At 38.6% G+C, this 17,687-nt stretch overlaps 1 long non-coding RNA gene across 1 annotated transcript; it reads left to right on the plus strand.

Annotated features, from left to right (window-relative positions):
* Positions 1-13,923: 13,923 nt before the first annotated feature.
* LOC109120360 (uncharacterized) lies at positions 13,924-17,229 on the plus strand. Its single transcript, XR_002027817.3, has 2 exons — positions 13,924-14,068; positions 16,928-17,229. It is a non-coding gene; the product is annotated as an uncharacterized lncRNA (long non-coding RNA).
* Positions 17,230-17,687: the final 458 nt, after the last annotated feature.

Below are 17,687 nucleotides of genomic sequence, written 5' to 3' on the forward strand. Positions count from 1 at the left end.
AGATAATCAAGAAGATAATGTCCATAGTGACCTCTTCGAGATTTCCTAAATAGTCCTTAAGGCTACCTAAGTCTTAGATCATGTCAACAAAATCAACCAACTTCCCTAACTAGAGTCATCATCAAGACTTCCAAAGATAAGAGACAAAGAGATCATCCCTTATGCCCTGTTCACACTTTAGCTAAGGAATCCGTAATTCACATCGGGTTAGGTATTCATTTATTTACACACTCCTTAACATAAGTCATTCGTTCATTTCTTCATTAAGACTCATACATCACATAAAGGACATTCAAATAATAGTCTTGAACAAGACCTAGGAACTCCACATAACTCCTCCAAAGTCTATTGTGGAATGTCTAGATAGAGTCCCATACCATTAACTAAACTCCATCAACTCCTCAAAATCTAATAGGTATTACATATGATGATAATAGTCAATAAACGACAAAGACCATGATAACAAGACATGGAATATGGAGTTCTATCCTACTGTGATGAGGTTGTTCTACTTGCTAATGGTAGAACATAGACACATACCATGTAGGCAAATGGTTAAGGATTATGAAGGTCATACTTTGAATTCTAATCTCGTTATTAACAAGAACTACTTTCCTTACCATACTCACTCGGTTCTAGCCTTCCTTGTCATAGAGTAATTCATACATTATGTTCATATAAAAGGGTTCCGTAACAAGTTCATAAGCCAATCACATTTACCGTACCAAGGAAAGTCCACTAGGTCTACCTCACAACGACAACAAGAAGCTCATGATGACGTTCGTAAGGATTATTACGATGTAGTTCCATACAACTAACCTTAAGTTTATCATTACATTACTTTGAACGATACCATTACGACTTACCCTTCAATCAATCTTAACCTTACCGTTAAGTCAAGGTTTGCACACAAGAGACTCTCATAACATTATTTATAGTCACATTTCATTCATACATTTAATAATAAGAGTTATAAAATCCTAAATCAAGGCATCACATATTCATAATCATATATACATCAAGCAAGGGACAAGTCTACAAAGACAAAACATCACACACTTCACTTTTTACATATACTACAAGTCATTTAGAAACAACATAACATCTTCAAGTAATCATATATATCATAATAACATCATTAATATACTCCACATAGACTCACAAATCCATGCAGGAATAACCAACACTTATCTCTAACACCATATTCATAATGTCAAGTCAAAGTCTAATATGATCAATTAAGTTTACATAACAAGAAGAATACACATATGATTATATAGTTTCACATGTAAGTGGATAATATCATGCTTCACATAAAAAAACTACACAAATAGACACATATCATCAAGTAGTTGTCAATAAGGCCATGCTCATAATATTTAATAATGTAATGCCGACAAAGCCATGTCAATTGCAAGTAAAACACATAACACCGCCTCTATGAGTGGACCATACCAATGACAATAGAATCAAAGTATAATTAATATCAAATTAAAGAAATCTGGGAAGCATACCTTAATTACCCTATTCACACTTCAATTCAATGCTAAATCGTCGAATTCAACATCACAAGGCCCTTACCCAATGTCACGACCCAAATTCGGGCCGCGACTGACACCCACACTTTCCCTCCTATGTGAGCGAACCAACCAATCTAAACCTTAACATTTCAATGTAATAACAACAGAAAATAATGCGGAAGACTTAAACTCATTAATAAAACCAATTCAATAACTATCAATATTCAACATCTATTATTCCCAAAACCTGGAAGTCATCATCACAAGAACATCTACTTTAAACTACTAAATCTAAGAGTTTCTAAAAGCTAAAAATACATAAGAAGCTAGTCCGTGCCGGAGGTTCAAGGCATAAAGACATTAACGAGAAGATCAAGTCCAAGCTAGAAGCGTTATCTCACCCTGAAGATCCGGTTTGACGAAGACTGGCTTGAGTTACTGTTGAGTCGAAGATGACGGCACGTTTGCTGCACTCCACAAATAACAATAAGAAAAACATAAAAGTAGGGGTCAGTACAAAACACGGGTACTGAGTAGATATCATCGGCCAACTCAAAATAGAAAACAGTATGTATTAGGCAATATCATAAAATCAACTAATATCCTTAGCATGCAGCATTTATAGTTACCATAACCCTTGGTTACAACACCAAGCACATCAATGAGGACTCACACCTCCTCATCATACTCATTTGGGAATTTAGTTCATTAGATTGGATATATTATCATATTTCAAGATTCATTATCTTTATTCCCCTCGTGTCGGTACGTGACACTCCGCTCCTCAATATACTATCCTGGTACCGGAACGTGGCACCCGATCCATATTCTATCCTGGTGTCGGAACGTGACACCCGATCCATATATTCTATCCTGGTACCGGAACGTGGCACCCGATCCATATTCTATCCTGGTGTCGGAACGTGACACCCGATCCATATTTTCTATCCTTGTACCGGAACGTGGAGCCCGATCCATATTCTATCCTGGTGTCGGAACGTGACACTCGATCCATATTTTCTATCCTGGTACCGAAACGTGGCACCCGATCCATATACTATCCTGGTGTCGGAACGTGACACTCCGATCCTCATATACTATCCTGGTACCGGAACGTGGCACCCGATCCCCTAATCTCACCACTTTCGTTCATAAAGCCTTCTTTTATACCAAGGCATCATCATTAACAAGTAGATTAGGGTTTCTTTTCAAGATTTGGGATTCAATAGCTTCATCATGCTTATTTATTCACAATTACATAATCACATCATTCATGCAGGCATACAATTAAGCATATAGAAGGTTTACAATACTACTAACACATCATTCGCTAATAAGAGTTTACTACGAATAGCATGAAATAACCATAACCTACCTCCACCGAAGAATTGCGATCAAGTACGTTAATCCTCAAAGCTTGGTGTTTTCCTCTTCTTGTCGATCGTTCCTCTCTCAATTCGTTTCTCTTTCCTTCTCTTTGTTCTTTCTAATTTTCTTTATTCAACCCTCTTTCTTTTACCATAATTAATATATAATTAAGAATAAAAGATGGCAATAATACCCCACTAATTAACTTAGGAATACCTCTTTTAACCCCCAAGAATTTGAGTTATTAATATAAACCCACGAAATCTATAATTAAGGAAAGAATAGTCCAAAAATGTCCCTTAAAATGTGTAAGGAAATCCGATTCTGCCTGGGATTTGCGCAGAGTTCAGAGACCCAAATTTCCACCAAGGGTCTGTGACGGTCCGTCCTGCCATTCCGTCACAAAGTTCAGAGAGTCGTTCCCCGTACCAAATTCTCAAGAGTTGAAGTGTTTGGAAATGGTGGATCACGACGGTCCATCGTGCCTATGACGGTCCGTCCTGCGTGTCCGTCACAGAGTTCAGATAGTCGATTTCAGCACCCAAATTTCAGAATTTCTAAGTGTTTAGAAACGAGACCCTGCGACGGTCCGTCGTTCCCATGACGTTCCGTCGTGGGGTCCGTCGCTTCTGCTAGTTTTTCCAGAATTGAAGTCTGTTGCTCAAAATGACTAAACGGGTCGTTACATTAGATACCAATTTACCCATCGTTCGTCCCCGAACGATCAAAAGAAGGAAAACAAGGGTGAAAAGGAGTACCTGAATCTGTAAACAGATGTGGGTATTTTTCTCGCATATCCGCCTCCTTCTCCCAAGTGGCTTCTTCAACCAGTCGATTCTTGCATTGCACCTTGATGGATGCAATCTCTCTTGACCTCAACTTGCGAACTTCTCTATCTAAAATAGCAACAGGCTCCTCCTCATAAGACAAGTTCTCATCAAGCAAAACTGAATCCCAACGGATAATGTAATTCCCATCCCCACGGTATCTTTTCAACATCGACACATGGAATACCGGGTGTACTCCGAACAGCCCTTGAGGCAAGGCTAACTCATAAGCCACCTCCCCTACTCGCTTAAGTACTTCAAATGGTCCAATGTACCTTGGACTTAGTTTACCCCTTTTTCCAAACCGCATCACCCCTTTCAAGGGCGAAACCTTCAGCAAGACTTGTTCTCCCTCCATGAACTCTAAGTCTCTAACCTTTCGATCTGCATATTCTTTTTGTCTACTTTGCGCCGCTAGAAGCTTTTCTTGAATAGACTTCACTTTTTCCATCGAATTCCTCAAAAGGTCAGTACCCCAAGTCCTAACCTCAAATGCATCAAACCAACCAATGGGAGACCTACATCTCCTACCATACAATGCTTCGAATGGAGCCATATTAATACTTGACAGATAGCTATTATTGTATGAAAACTCCGGTAAGGGTAGAAAGCTATCCCAATGACCACCAAACTCTATCACACACGCACGAAGCATATCCTCCAACACTTGAATCGTCCTTTCAGACTGACCATCGGTCTGAGGATGGAACGCAGTACTAAGGTCCAACCTAGTACCTTATTCCGCATGCAATGTTTTCCAAAACTTAGAAGTAAATTGCGTACCTCTATCTGATATGATGGATAGTGGAACCCCATGCAATCGCACCACTTCCGAGATGTAAAGTTTGGCTAACTTTTCTGCATTGTAAGTCACCTTGACCGGAATGAAATGAGCAGATTTAGTTAACCTATCAACAATCACCCAAATGGAGTCATACTTACCCATTGCCTTCGGAAGACCAACCACAAAGTCCATTGCAATTCTTTCCCACTTCCATTCCCGAATGGGCATTCTCTGAAGTGTTCCTCCGGGCCTTTGGTGTTCATACTTTACTTGTTAACAGTTTGGACATTTGGCAATAAACTCCACAATGTCACGCTTCATTCTACTCCACCAAAAGTGTTGTTTTAGGTCACGATACATCTTGGTTGCACCCGGATGTATAGAATACCTTGAACTATGAACCTCAGTCAGAATAGTGTTGATCAAATCATCGACGCGGGGTACACATACCCTTCCCTTGATTCTCAAAACACCTTCCTCATTGATTTGTGCTTCCTTAGCCTCTCCTCGCAATACCTTATCTTGGATTCTTCTTAGTTTCTCATCATCAAACTGTTTTCCCTTAATTTTGTCAAGAAAAGAAGATCTTGACTCCACAAGAAGCCAACAATCCTCCCTTCTCATTTACTTCTAATCTCATCAAGTCATTAGCTAGAGTCTGAACCTCTCTAGCTAAAGGGCGTCTAGAAGCTTGCAAGTGAGCTAGACTTCCCATGCTTCCCGCCTTTCTACTTAAAGCATCCGCCACAACATTCGCTTTCCCCGGATGATACAAAATAGTGATGTCGTAGTCCTTCAGTAGTTCCATCCATCTCTTCTGTCTCAAGTTCAAATCCTTCTGAGTAAAGACATACTGAAGGCTACGATGATCCGTAGAGACCTCACACTTAACCCCATATAAATAGTGTCTCCATTGTTTTAATGCAAACACTACCGCAGCCAATTCCAAATCATGAGTTGGATAATTACGTTTATGCACCTTTAATTGCCTTGAAGCATAAGCAATAACACTCTTCTCTTGCATTAGTACTGCACCCAAACCAGAATAGGATGCATCACAATAAACGATGAAGTTCTTACCCTCTACTAGCAAGGTAAGGATAGGTGCGGTAGTCAACAAAGTCTTGAGCTTCTGAAAGCTTTCCTCACATTCGTCCGACCATACAAATGGAACATTCTGCTTAGTCAAGTTCGTCAATTGGGAAGCAATAGAAGAGAATCCCTTGACAAATCGACGGTAGTAGCTAGCTAACCCAACAAAGCTCCTTATTTCTGACACATTAGTAGGTCTTACCCAATTCTTCACTGTCTCAATCTTAGAAGGATCCACCATCACTCCATCCTTAGAAACCACGTGCCCCAAGAAGGACACTGCATCTAGCCAAAACTCACACTTAGAGAACTTGGCATAAAGCTTTTTCTCCCTCAACATTTCCAATACCATTCTCAAATTCTCTTCATGTTCCTTCTTGCTCTTTGAGTATACCAATATATCATCAATAAATACGATCACGAAGAGGTCCAAATATGGCTTAAAAATCCCGTTCATCAAGCTCATGAACGCAGCAGGGGCATTCGTAAGACCAAAATACATCACTACATATTCGTAATGCCCATACCTCGTTCGAAAAGCAGTCTTTGGCACATCCGTTGCCCGTATTTTCAATTGATGTTAACCGGATCTCAAATCAATCTTATAGAAGACACAAGCACCTTGTAACTGATCGAACAAGTCATCAATGCGGGGAAGAGGATACTTGTTTTTTATGGTTACCTTGTTTAGTTGTCTGTAGTCTATACACATTCGAAAACTCCCATCCTTCTTCTTTACAAACAAAACCGGAGCACCCCAAGGAGATGCACTTGGTCTAATAAAGCCTTTGTTCAATAACTCTTGAAGTTGTGCCTTTAACTCTCTTAACTCCGCGGGAGCCATTCTATAAGGGGGTATAGAAATGGGGCGTGTGCCCGGTTCGAGATCAAAACAGAAGTCAATATCCCTATCCGGTGGCATACAAGGAAGATCTGCAGGGAACACATCCAGAAACTCACGAACTACTGAAACCGACTCAATCGAAGGTACTTGGGTAGTGTCATCCTTGAGATGTGCCAAGAAAGCTAAACACCCTTTACTAATCATTTTCTTAGCACGATGAAGGGAGACGATGCGGACCGGATTGGAAGTGTAGTCACCTTCCCACACTAACGGGTCTATCCCAAGCTTGGCTAACGTCACCGTTTAAGCATTACAATCCAAGATTGCAAATTGCGGAGAAAGCCAAGTCAACCCAGAATTACATCAAAATCATCCATTTCCAAGATAACCAAATCTACATAAGTGTTGCTCCCCACAAAGATCACCAAACAAGACCTATACACCTTTTCAACTACCACAGATTCACCCACCGGAGAAGAAACACGAATAGGCATATCAAGAAATTCACAATGTAAATTTAGACCATTAGCAAATGAGGAAGATACATAAGAAAACGTGGATCCAGGATCAAACAATACGGAAGCCATGCAATCACAAACCAGAAGATTACCTGTGATGACAGCATCAGATGCCTCCGCTTCAGACCGCCCAGGGAAAGCGTAACAATGGGCCCTATCGTTCGTCTGTTCGTTGCCCCTACCATGTTGTGATGTGGTGGTCCCAGTTTGCCCATTACCTCGGCCGTTTTGGTGACCACCATTTCCTCGACCACCACGTCCTCCAGAATAACGGCCTCTGCCATGACCATCTCTACCTCTATCATTTGGAGGTGTGTAACTATGTTTTGGACAATATCTCTTAATATGTCCAATCTCCCAACATCCATATCACTCTCTGGGTTCATGCATAGGTCTCTCAGAGAAGTGTTGACCGGTCGGAGGTGGACCCCCAACTACAGTCTGTAGTGAAGACTGAATTTGTCGGACTGAGTAACTTCCCGAACCCTGTCCTCTAGTGTAAGTACCATTAAACTCACCTCCCCTTCGAAACCTTTTTGATGTCGATGTCGTAGTTAAGTCGTCTGGCTTCACTCCTTCCACTTCTATCATAAAGTCTACCACCTCTTGGAAGGATTTTGCCGTTGCCGCTATCTGTAAGGCCGAAATCCGTAATTCTGACCTCAACCCCTTCACAAACCAGCGAATTCGCTCTTGGGGACTGAAACATAATTGAGTGGCATATCTGGATAGTGCGCAAAACCTAGCCTCGTAAGCATTTACCGACATCCTACCTTGCTCTAGGCTCAAGAACTCATCCTTTTTCCTATCCCTCAAAGTTCGGGGGATATACTTCTCCATAAACAAGCTAGAGAATGAGGCCCAAGTCATAGGTGGTGCCTCTGTTGGTTGACACTCAATATGTGACCGCCACCACATTTTGGCGTTCCCTTGAAACTGATAACTCACGAACTCAACACCAAACCGTTCTACTATACCCATCTTGTGTAGTAGCTCATGACAGTCAACCAGAAAATCATAAGCATCCTCCGATTCAGCACCCTTGAAGACCGGAGGTTTCAATTTCAAGAACTTACTGAAAAGTTCATGCTGATCATTTGTCATTATAGGCCCAGTAGTCAGACGTGGAAATGTGCCTATGTCCCATGAGGCATCTATACGAGGAGCCCTAGTGGCTGCATGTTGTACTTCTGAAACCGGAGGTGTTGGCGCAGAAAACACTGGAGGCGCCAGACCTTGATCAGACAACCCACTGAGATAGGCGAGAACCTGATTGATCATCTCTGGGGTAGGTTGGGGTGGCATTTCCTCATTTTGCACTTGTTCAGTTTCCCCATCCTCCCCTTCTCTTATTACCTCCTTAGTCAGTGGAGGAGTCACTGCCCTAGTATCAGATGGGCTAGGTGCTCGTCCTCTTCCCCTAGAGGACGTCCTCCCACGACCTCTACCACGGCCCCTTGCTGCTGTTCTTCCTCGAGCTACAGCCCCAGTGGCTGGCTCAGACGCTTCTTGTCTTGCCGATGTTTGTGTTGGCGTAGTCGTTGCTCTAGTTCTAACCATCTGCTAAAGAGAGTGGAGATGGTCAGATACCAATTCGTATCGCCTAGATACCAATTGGACTCAAGTAGTTGCACGAAAGAAAGAATGAAAGAGTGAAATTTTCCTAAAGTCTTATAGCCTCTCAAGGAAAAGTAAAGGCGTCCCCCTACCATTCCTTAAGACTCTACTACACCTGTTCTTGTGTGATGAGACCAACGAACCTAATGCTCTGATACCAAGTTTGTCACGACCCAAATTCGGGCCGCGACTGGCCCCCACACTTTCCCTCCTATGTGAGCGAACCAACCAATCTAAACCTTAACATTTCAATGTAATAACAACAGAAAAATCATGCGGAAGACTTAAACTCATTAATAAAACCAATTCAATAACTATCAATATTCAACATCTATTATTCCCAAAACCTGGAAGTCATCATCACAAGAACATCTACTTTAAACTAGTAACTCTAAGAGTTTCTAAAAGCTAAAAATACATAAGAAGCTAGTCCGTGCCGGAGGTTCAAGGCATCAAAACATGAAGTAGAAGATCCAGTCCAAGCTAGAAGCGTTAGCTCACCCTGAAGATCCGGTTTGACGAAGACTGGCTTGAGTTACTGTTGAGTCGAAGATGACGGCATGTTTGCTGCACTCCACAAATAACAAGAAGAAAAACATAAAAGTAGGGGTCAGTACAAAACACGGGTACTGAGTAGATATCATCGGCCAACTCAAAATAGAAAACAGTATGTATTAGGCAATATCATAAAATCAACTAATATCCTTAGCATGCAGCATTTATAGTTACCATAACCCTTGGTTACAACACCAAGCACATCAATGAGGACTCACACCTCCTCATCATACTCATTTGGGAATTTAGTTTATTAGATTGGATATATTATCATATTTCAAGATTCATTATCTTTATTCCCCTCGTGTCGGTACGTGACACTCCGCTCCTCAATATACTATCCTTGTACCGGAACTTGGCACCCGATCCATATTCTATCCTAGGGTCGGAACGTGACACCCGATCCATATATTCTATCCTGGTACCATATTCTATCCTGGTACCGGAACGTGGCACCCGATCCATATTTTATCCTGGTGTCGGAATGTGACACCCGATCCATATTTTCTATCCTGGTACCGGAACGTGGCACCCGCTCCATATTCTATCCTGGTGTCGGAACGTGACACCTGATCCATATTTTCTATCCTGGTACCGGAACGTGGCACCCGATCCATATACTATCCTGGTGTCGGAACGTGACACTCCGATCCTCATATACTATCCTGGTACCGGAACGTGGCACCTGATCCCCTAATGTCACCACTTTCGTTCATCAAGCCTTCTTTTATACCAAGGCATCATCATTAACAAGTAGATTAGGGTTTCTTTTCAAGATTTTGGATTCAATAGCTTCATCATGCTTATTTATTAACAATTACATAATCACATCATTCATGCAAGCATAAAATTAAGCATATAGAAGGTTTACAATACTACTAACACATATCATTCGCTATTAAGAGTTTACTACGAATAGCATGAAATAACCATAACCTACCTCCACCGAAGAATTGCGATCAAGTAAGTTAATCCTCAAAGCTTGGTGTTTTCCTCTTCTTCTCGATCGTTCCTCTCTCAATTCGTTTCTCTTTCCTTCTCCTTGTTCTTTCTAATTTTCTTTATTCAACCCACTTTCTTTTACCATAATTAATATATAATTAAGAATAAAAGATGGCAATAATACCCCACTAATTAACTTAGGGTTACCTCTTTTAACCCCCAAGAATTTGAGTTATTAATATAAACCCACGAAATCTATAATTAAGGAAAGAATAGTCCAAAAACGTCCCTTAAAACGTGTAAGGAAATCCGATTCTGCCTGGGATTTGCGCAACCTGTGACGGGCTGTCGTGCCTGCGACGGTCCGTCCTGCAGGTCGTCGCAGAGTTCAGAGACACAAATTTCCACCAAGGGTCTGTGACGGTCCGTCACACCTGTGACGGTCCGTCCTGCCATTCCGTCACAAAGTTCAGAGAGTCGTTCCCTGTACCAAATTCTCAAGATTTGAAGTGTTTTGAAACGGTGGATCACGACGGTCCGTCGTGCCTATGATGGTCCGTCCTGCGTGTCCGTCACAGAGTTCAGAGAGTCGATTTCAGCACCCAAATTTCAGAATTTCTAAGTGTTTAGAAATGAGACCCTGCGACGGTCCGTCGTTCCCATGACGTTCCGTCGTGGGGTCCGTCGCTTCTGGCAATTTTTCCAGAATTGAAGTCTGTTGCTCAAAACAACTAAACGGGTCGTTACACCCAAGACCATAACCAACAATTCAATTAATAATCATAAAATCTAATGAAATATCTATTGATTGAATATAGGTTAACAATATAAGATAAAATTATATAACAATTAAATATAATGCTTATATCAGTAGAAATCCCATAAGAAGCTACATAACATTCATCAATATTAGCTTAATATCAAGTAACCCACATTATAGTAAAAAAACTAGCGCTCATCAAAATTCATGGGTTCATAAGTAATTTATGTTGAAATCATCAATAAAATATCAATTAGATCATAATTCAATGTTAAGAAATAATTTATGCAAGAACCTGTGGTAGAATAATGAAATTGAACAATTCACTTTAGAAAACATAGATAAAAATGTTGACAGTTGGGATCCTTGATGAACTGAGTTTCAAGGATAAAAATACATACCTCTTGGATGATAATTCTTCACTTTTATGAATAATTTATACACAAAAACCCCTCACCAAGCTGCCTCTTCAAGTTGGACTTTAATGGAGGGTTTGGGATATTCTCTAAGTGTTTGGGGTATATGATTTTGAGGAATGAGGTCTTCCATGTGATTAACTTTATATACATAATTAAAATACCCAAATTACCCTTAATAAAACTTGCATAACATAATTTATAAGTGGGGTTAATATACCAATTCACTCCTAACTTGGCAGCAGCAGCTGCGCAAGAACAGGTTGTGCAACGACTGCCCGTGCCGGACCATCACAGCCACGACGTGGTGTAACAACCATCCTTTGTTGTCTACAGTGGATCTACAAGATTCCTTTCCCTCCCATGTTTAAGTCCCCATCGAATACACCCTTTGACGGTGCGTCGATAGGCCTATGAGCCATCGATTTCTCCATCGTTTGGGGTCTGCCTTGGACTGCCATGCCAACAGTTTTGGGTCCTTCTTAAGGGATCCTTAGATTGTCCTTGGGGATAATTTCTTCTAAGTTTCCATCCCAAATACAATAGTACATAAGTTTAACACATATATAATAAATTTCATCCAAAAAAACACGTAAAACTCAACGAAACTCGCCTGGACGTCATGGTCAACTCAAGGCATGTCTTTTGAACGCCTTGGATGTTCTCGGTCGTTTGACCTCCAATCTTCAAGAAACTTTAAAAACTGCCTATAAATTATGTATTAACTCTATTAATAACCTTAAAAAATCATGAAACACATAGAACCACATTTTAGACATTTAGGTGACTTATTCGTAGAATGTCTTAGTCGTCCCTTTACATTTTTTTGACTTCCAAAACCTCTAATACTTTAGATACTGACTATATACTATATTCTATACGTATTTACGACCTTATATAATCAATACCAACATTTTAGGATCTATTTAACCAAGGTCATCTTCTTGGTCTTACAATCAAGACGTCCATAAACACGTGTTGAGTGTGTATTAGTGTGTCGTGATTGTTGTATGTGTTTTATTGTGTTGTTTGGAGTCTAAAATTAGTGGATGACTTTAACACGTGTAAGGACATGTTTACGGTCAAAACCTTAACACTTTGAAATTTTATAACTTAGTATAGAGTCCTACATGATGAATTAAGATTCCTAATAGGGTTTATAAGCATAAATTAGTGTATTGAAACTAAGTAGGAACTGTTGGAGACAAAACTTCAAGAAACATCCATCCCATCTGGAGACTAGTGAAATTGATGCTAGTGTGGCTTGGCATGTTTCAAGGTGTTTTAAGAGTCGGCACTTGGTCAATTTTTGTAAAGAGGTATTAAACATGTATTATAGTGTGTTTAAGGTCGAAAATTTCAGGTACGAATCCCCAAGGACAACCCTAAGGGTCCTTGTAGAGGACCCTAACATTTGACCACAGAACTGTCTTTTGGAAAGTATGCAACCACGAGACCAAACAACGAGATGTAGTTTAATCAACACTCCATCGATGGAGTTTTGGGTTGACACTTAGTATATTTTCATGAAGTATCCAAAAACACACTCTCTGATCAATATGACGGCTTGTAAGTACGACGCCGTCATTTTGTCAATGCCCCGTAGGCGGGGGTTCGTCGTTCGAGAATTAACGGTTAAGGGATGCTTAATTAAGTTATTTAAAGGACTATATATGGACTAACCCTCATTAAACTAACTCAACACCCCATTATTCCCAAATCCAATTCTCTCCAACTTCTCTCTACTTTTTCCCTCCATTCCAAGATTCCATTAAAGATCAAGCTTCAAGGTTCAATAGGTCTGCAAGACTAACGTTTTATTCATAAATATTCATGAAAATCTTAAGGCATTTAATATATTCACTATTAGGATCTCTTTTCCCAAGATGATCTTCAAAATTTGTTTTTAATGATGTGTAAAAGATGGATTTTCTTCTAATGTCGTGAATGATTGTAAGTCCCCGAAAAGAGATATGGTGTCTAGAGAATAACATGTTTTTATTATGTTTCTAAGGTCCTAAAATAACATATAATATGGTTTATATTCAGTGTGTAAATTTTGATTTAATTTTGAAGTCGAACGTCTAAGGACGACCATAACGTTCAACGACTAGTCGCCTATGTGACTCTTATGTCCATGCGTGTTTATATTCTGTATGTCATAATCTTATGAAGTCTTAAAATGATTTATAATTTTTTTTAATTGTATTATATGGAGTTTCTAGAAGTTTGGACGATTTTCAGGTGTGTTTTTTTGGGTAAAACTTATTTTGAAGTTCTAAAACTTTTTAATGTACATATTTACGTTGTAAACATCAGAGTACAACTTCAAAAGGGCCTCGCAAAAGGATCCACCAGAAGGACCCAAGGTTCTTTGAGACACTGCCTTCGCAGTGTCAATCGACTGACCAAACAACGGCCTTTTGGTGGGGTCTCATTATATAAAACTTAGCATTTTCAAGTTTCAGCCAAATACCAGGCAAATGACCAATCAATAGAAGCCACAGACAGCCCATTGACTGACCTATGATCCGTCGATGGTGCCTTGCAACTTGTGCCTTGCGCACTGTTTTATTTGAGGTGTGAATGTAAAATTAATGACACATCCTAAACTGATTCTAATTGGTTTATTTATATACTTTTGGGTGTATATAATTCATTTAACACGTAATTAACTCATTCCAAATCCTCTCTCACGAATTACACATTTTCCTCCAAAATATTCTTCCTTGAAACCATCATTGTTGGTTAATCTCAAGAACAGCTTGAAGCTTGAATCTTCATCGATATATCATCAATTTTTAATGTTTTACAATTTTATAAAGGTATGGTCATCCTTCATCTCTTATTATCCTTCCATCTAGAGAGTTAATCTCAAAGTTTTCATAGAAAGTTTATGATCAAAGTTCTTCTTCGTTAATGTAACCATGGGTTCTTTCTTAAATTGATTTTAAAAGCATCATATGAATGCATTGATGATTATCTACTGATTATGTCGTAATATTCAATCCTATTGCTTGATGAACCCATACTCTTTCACAAACTCGATTTTATCCTATGTATGGCTTTATGATCTTGATCTTATGAATAGAAATTTGTGATTTAATTATGTTAATATGATTATTTCTACTGTATTTTATATATATTTATGGTGAATCGTTGATGAATTATCCATGTGAATCCATGTATATAGATTTGAACAAAACTAGCCTATGTTCTATGTGTTCACTGTAAGTTTGGATTCATGGTGATTGTCAAAGATTTCTATTGGGTAAAGATAATTGTAGATACTTTCTTAAGTTAATATCATGAATAAATTTTAGGTATGAACCCTTATTGATCGAATCAAAGGAAATTTGGTATGAGTGGCCTACATGCTTTAGCCTATAGATAGATGATTCTAGCAGGAATATTGTGAGATTCAATTATGTTAAATTGATGGTTAAATACTTCCTGTGATGTAATATGGTTATGAAATATATGCAATGGATCTATTGTGGATTAATGCATGATATTTTGAATGGGATTAACATATGTGAATTTATCCTCCATGAACTCTTAATATGAAGCAGTATAGTAGGATCTCGTCAAAGCTATGATTTCTTTAGATTACTGCCCTTGATTGGTGGTATTGACGAAATATTACTTAGAATACATTCAAGTGAAGTTAGTTGATGGTCTATGTCCTTCTACATTCTAGCATGTTAATGATATATTGTACTACTTGTAGCATGACCTTGTAGTAGCTTATACTTAACTTCATGTATGATTATGGTACCTTAATCTACTGCCCTATAGTTGATTTACTTATAAAAGAGTAGTAATGGTCCATGATGACCAAAGGCTAAAGGATTGGTAAGAATTCCTCTACCCTTCTACTTCTCTATTTCTTTATAGTAATATTGAGGAAGCCTTGTATGAAAATGTGTGGTATGATCCACTTATGGTGGAGGTGTTTACTATATTTTCATTATATATGTGTTGACAATGGACTTGAAGGAAAATTGATGAATATTTGGACAAGGGTATGGGACTTTGCCTATGCATTGCACATGTGTACCTTAATAGGATAGTTCTAGTTTTTGTTTCTATACGTATGAATATGTATGTATGAACATTTGTGTCTTAATATGTTATGTGAAATGTTTGTTCACACACATATATATATATACACACACACATGTATGAATACTTACTCAAGAGAGGGGCCTTGGATGGTGTGTTCATGTGTACCCTAAATTAGATGATGTTTTACATATGCTATGTTCATGTTAAGGGATTCTTTACATGATTTAGGTTGATGAAATTTCATCTATGACCTATGAGGTAAGCATATAAGGGGATGACTCTACTAAACCTACGTTTTGTAAGTAAAAATATAATAATGGTTTTCAATAAAGGGAACTTAGCTTAACACTGAGAAAACTTGAATATGAGTGTGTGTCACTTCCAACGGTAGGAAGGTAGGTCACCATAAAACTAATGGGGTGGATAGCCTCATGACCCAAAAGAGTGTTAGAGTGATGTTTACATAAGTGAATAACTACAAGGCCTAATATGGCATAGAGAGGGCTTTCACGTGTACCCTCAAGTTCCATAACTATGTTGCTATAATAGGATATTTTTTAGATGATTCACCTAGGAATCTATGTTATGTTTGGTTCTAATTTGGCCGGTAGACCTCCTTTTTTTGGTGTGGGATTTATGACACTGGATTCCATGTTTAGTATCACATGGTCTATGTCGGTTTGGGCTATAGTTTCCCTAAAGAAAAATGGACAATGGATGTAATATAGAATGACTTAAGAGAGGTTACTTAGGATAGTTTGAAGTAATGAACTCATCAAGAAATTGCACAAGTAGCTCCGTATGATGTTCGAGGAAGGTGTTCTAATGCATGTCACTGTGCATGGGTTCCTTATGCATGACATTGTAGTATTTGTCTACTTGTAATGAAGATATGCATGATATGAGTCTTTATGCATGATGTCAATCTTGTTGATCATATGATTAAGGTCTTGCTTGACATAAATGAAGTGGTCTCATCTTACTATGTTTATATATGACTTGGATGTAAAGGCTTGTGGTTTCATGATAGGTTTACTATGTATGTGTGAGGTTATGGGGCCTTATATGTAAATTTCACTAGAATACTTAGATTGGGTGCATGAGTTAGGTCTTATAAGGTTCTACGTGATGTAAAAGAAGTATATGCGCATAATGACTAGGAGTTCACTATAATGTCTTTTTTGTCTTGGCATAAATATGTCTAAGTTGCACTATACTTCTATGATGGTATGTGTTGTCTTGTATAGATTTTATGTATGTTTTATTGTGGCCTTAAGGTAATGCATTGAACTAAGTATCACTAGAGGTTACTTGGGAAGGTTAATAATAAAAAAATAGTTCACTGTTAAGGGAATTGAGCTCATTTTAAAGTGACTAAATTATGTAATATATTTGATAAGTGATATTATTAAATTATTGGACTTTGAATATGTTTATATGAAGTATGTGAATGATATAAATGCTATGGTATGAAGGTTTCATAAATATTTCCTCAAAAAGGCATGAAGTATGATAAAAAAAAATGTCCCTTTTAAATGCATTTTTTTGCATGGTTGTCATACTTAGTCCATTCTTATACTAATCTCATTCTTCTCTAATTTTTACACAAACATTAGGTTATGGATGCTTAAAGGATGTCCATTATTGAGGAGCTTGATATGTGATTCCAAAGAACAAGGAAAGGGGTCCTTAAGTTCCAAGGATTCCCTACTCTTGTCTTAATGTAAAATTTATTAAAAGTTATATAGTTATGCCTTATGTTTTAAGGGTTGTGTCCCTAATATATTCTAAGGTTGTTGGCTAAGATGGCAAAGAGACTTAAGGTCTGAATATGTATTATGACTTATATTTTATATGTATACGAAGTGATGTTGCTAGCATATGATGTGCTATGAAAAGTAATAAATTTTCCACTAAATTTACTATGTCAATGTGATGAATGATAACTATGGACTTGTATAAGATCTCCGAGAGGTCAAGCATGCCATTTTGCTTCTAGGGGGTGCTCCCCGGATGTGACAAACGTGGTATTAGAGCACGAGATTTTAATGGTGGTTTAGGGTAAAAGAAGTCTCATGTTGCCACGTATAGTAAAGTCTTGCATCATTTGTGGTGAGTCGCGACACATCAAATGGTACAAGCGGCTATAGTATGATAGAGTTTCCCTTCTTCACCAGTCTCATCGTTCCATAGAACTTAACTCTATTAGATCTCTCTCTTATGGTTTCTTGTCCCGTTGTCTTTTAGATTTGATTGCTTGGATGAGCTTGATGCTTATGGGAGAAAAGGTGAGTTGAAATTCTTATCTTGGTTTTATCTTTTCAATGAGTATGTGTGAAGGTGTATTTTTGCATGTTTTGATGAAGTTATGCAATT

This window comes from Solanum lycopersicum, chromosome 5 (genome assembly GCF_036512215.1).
Source record: "Solanum lycopersicum chromosome 5, SLM_r2.1".
In the NCBI taxonomy this organism is placed as follows: Eukaryota; Viridiplantae; Streptophyta; class Magnoliopsida; order Solanales; family Solanaceae; genus Solanum; species Solanum lycopersicum.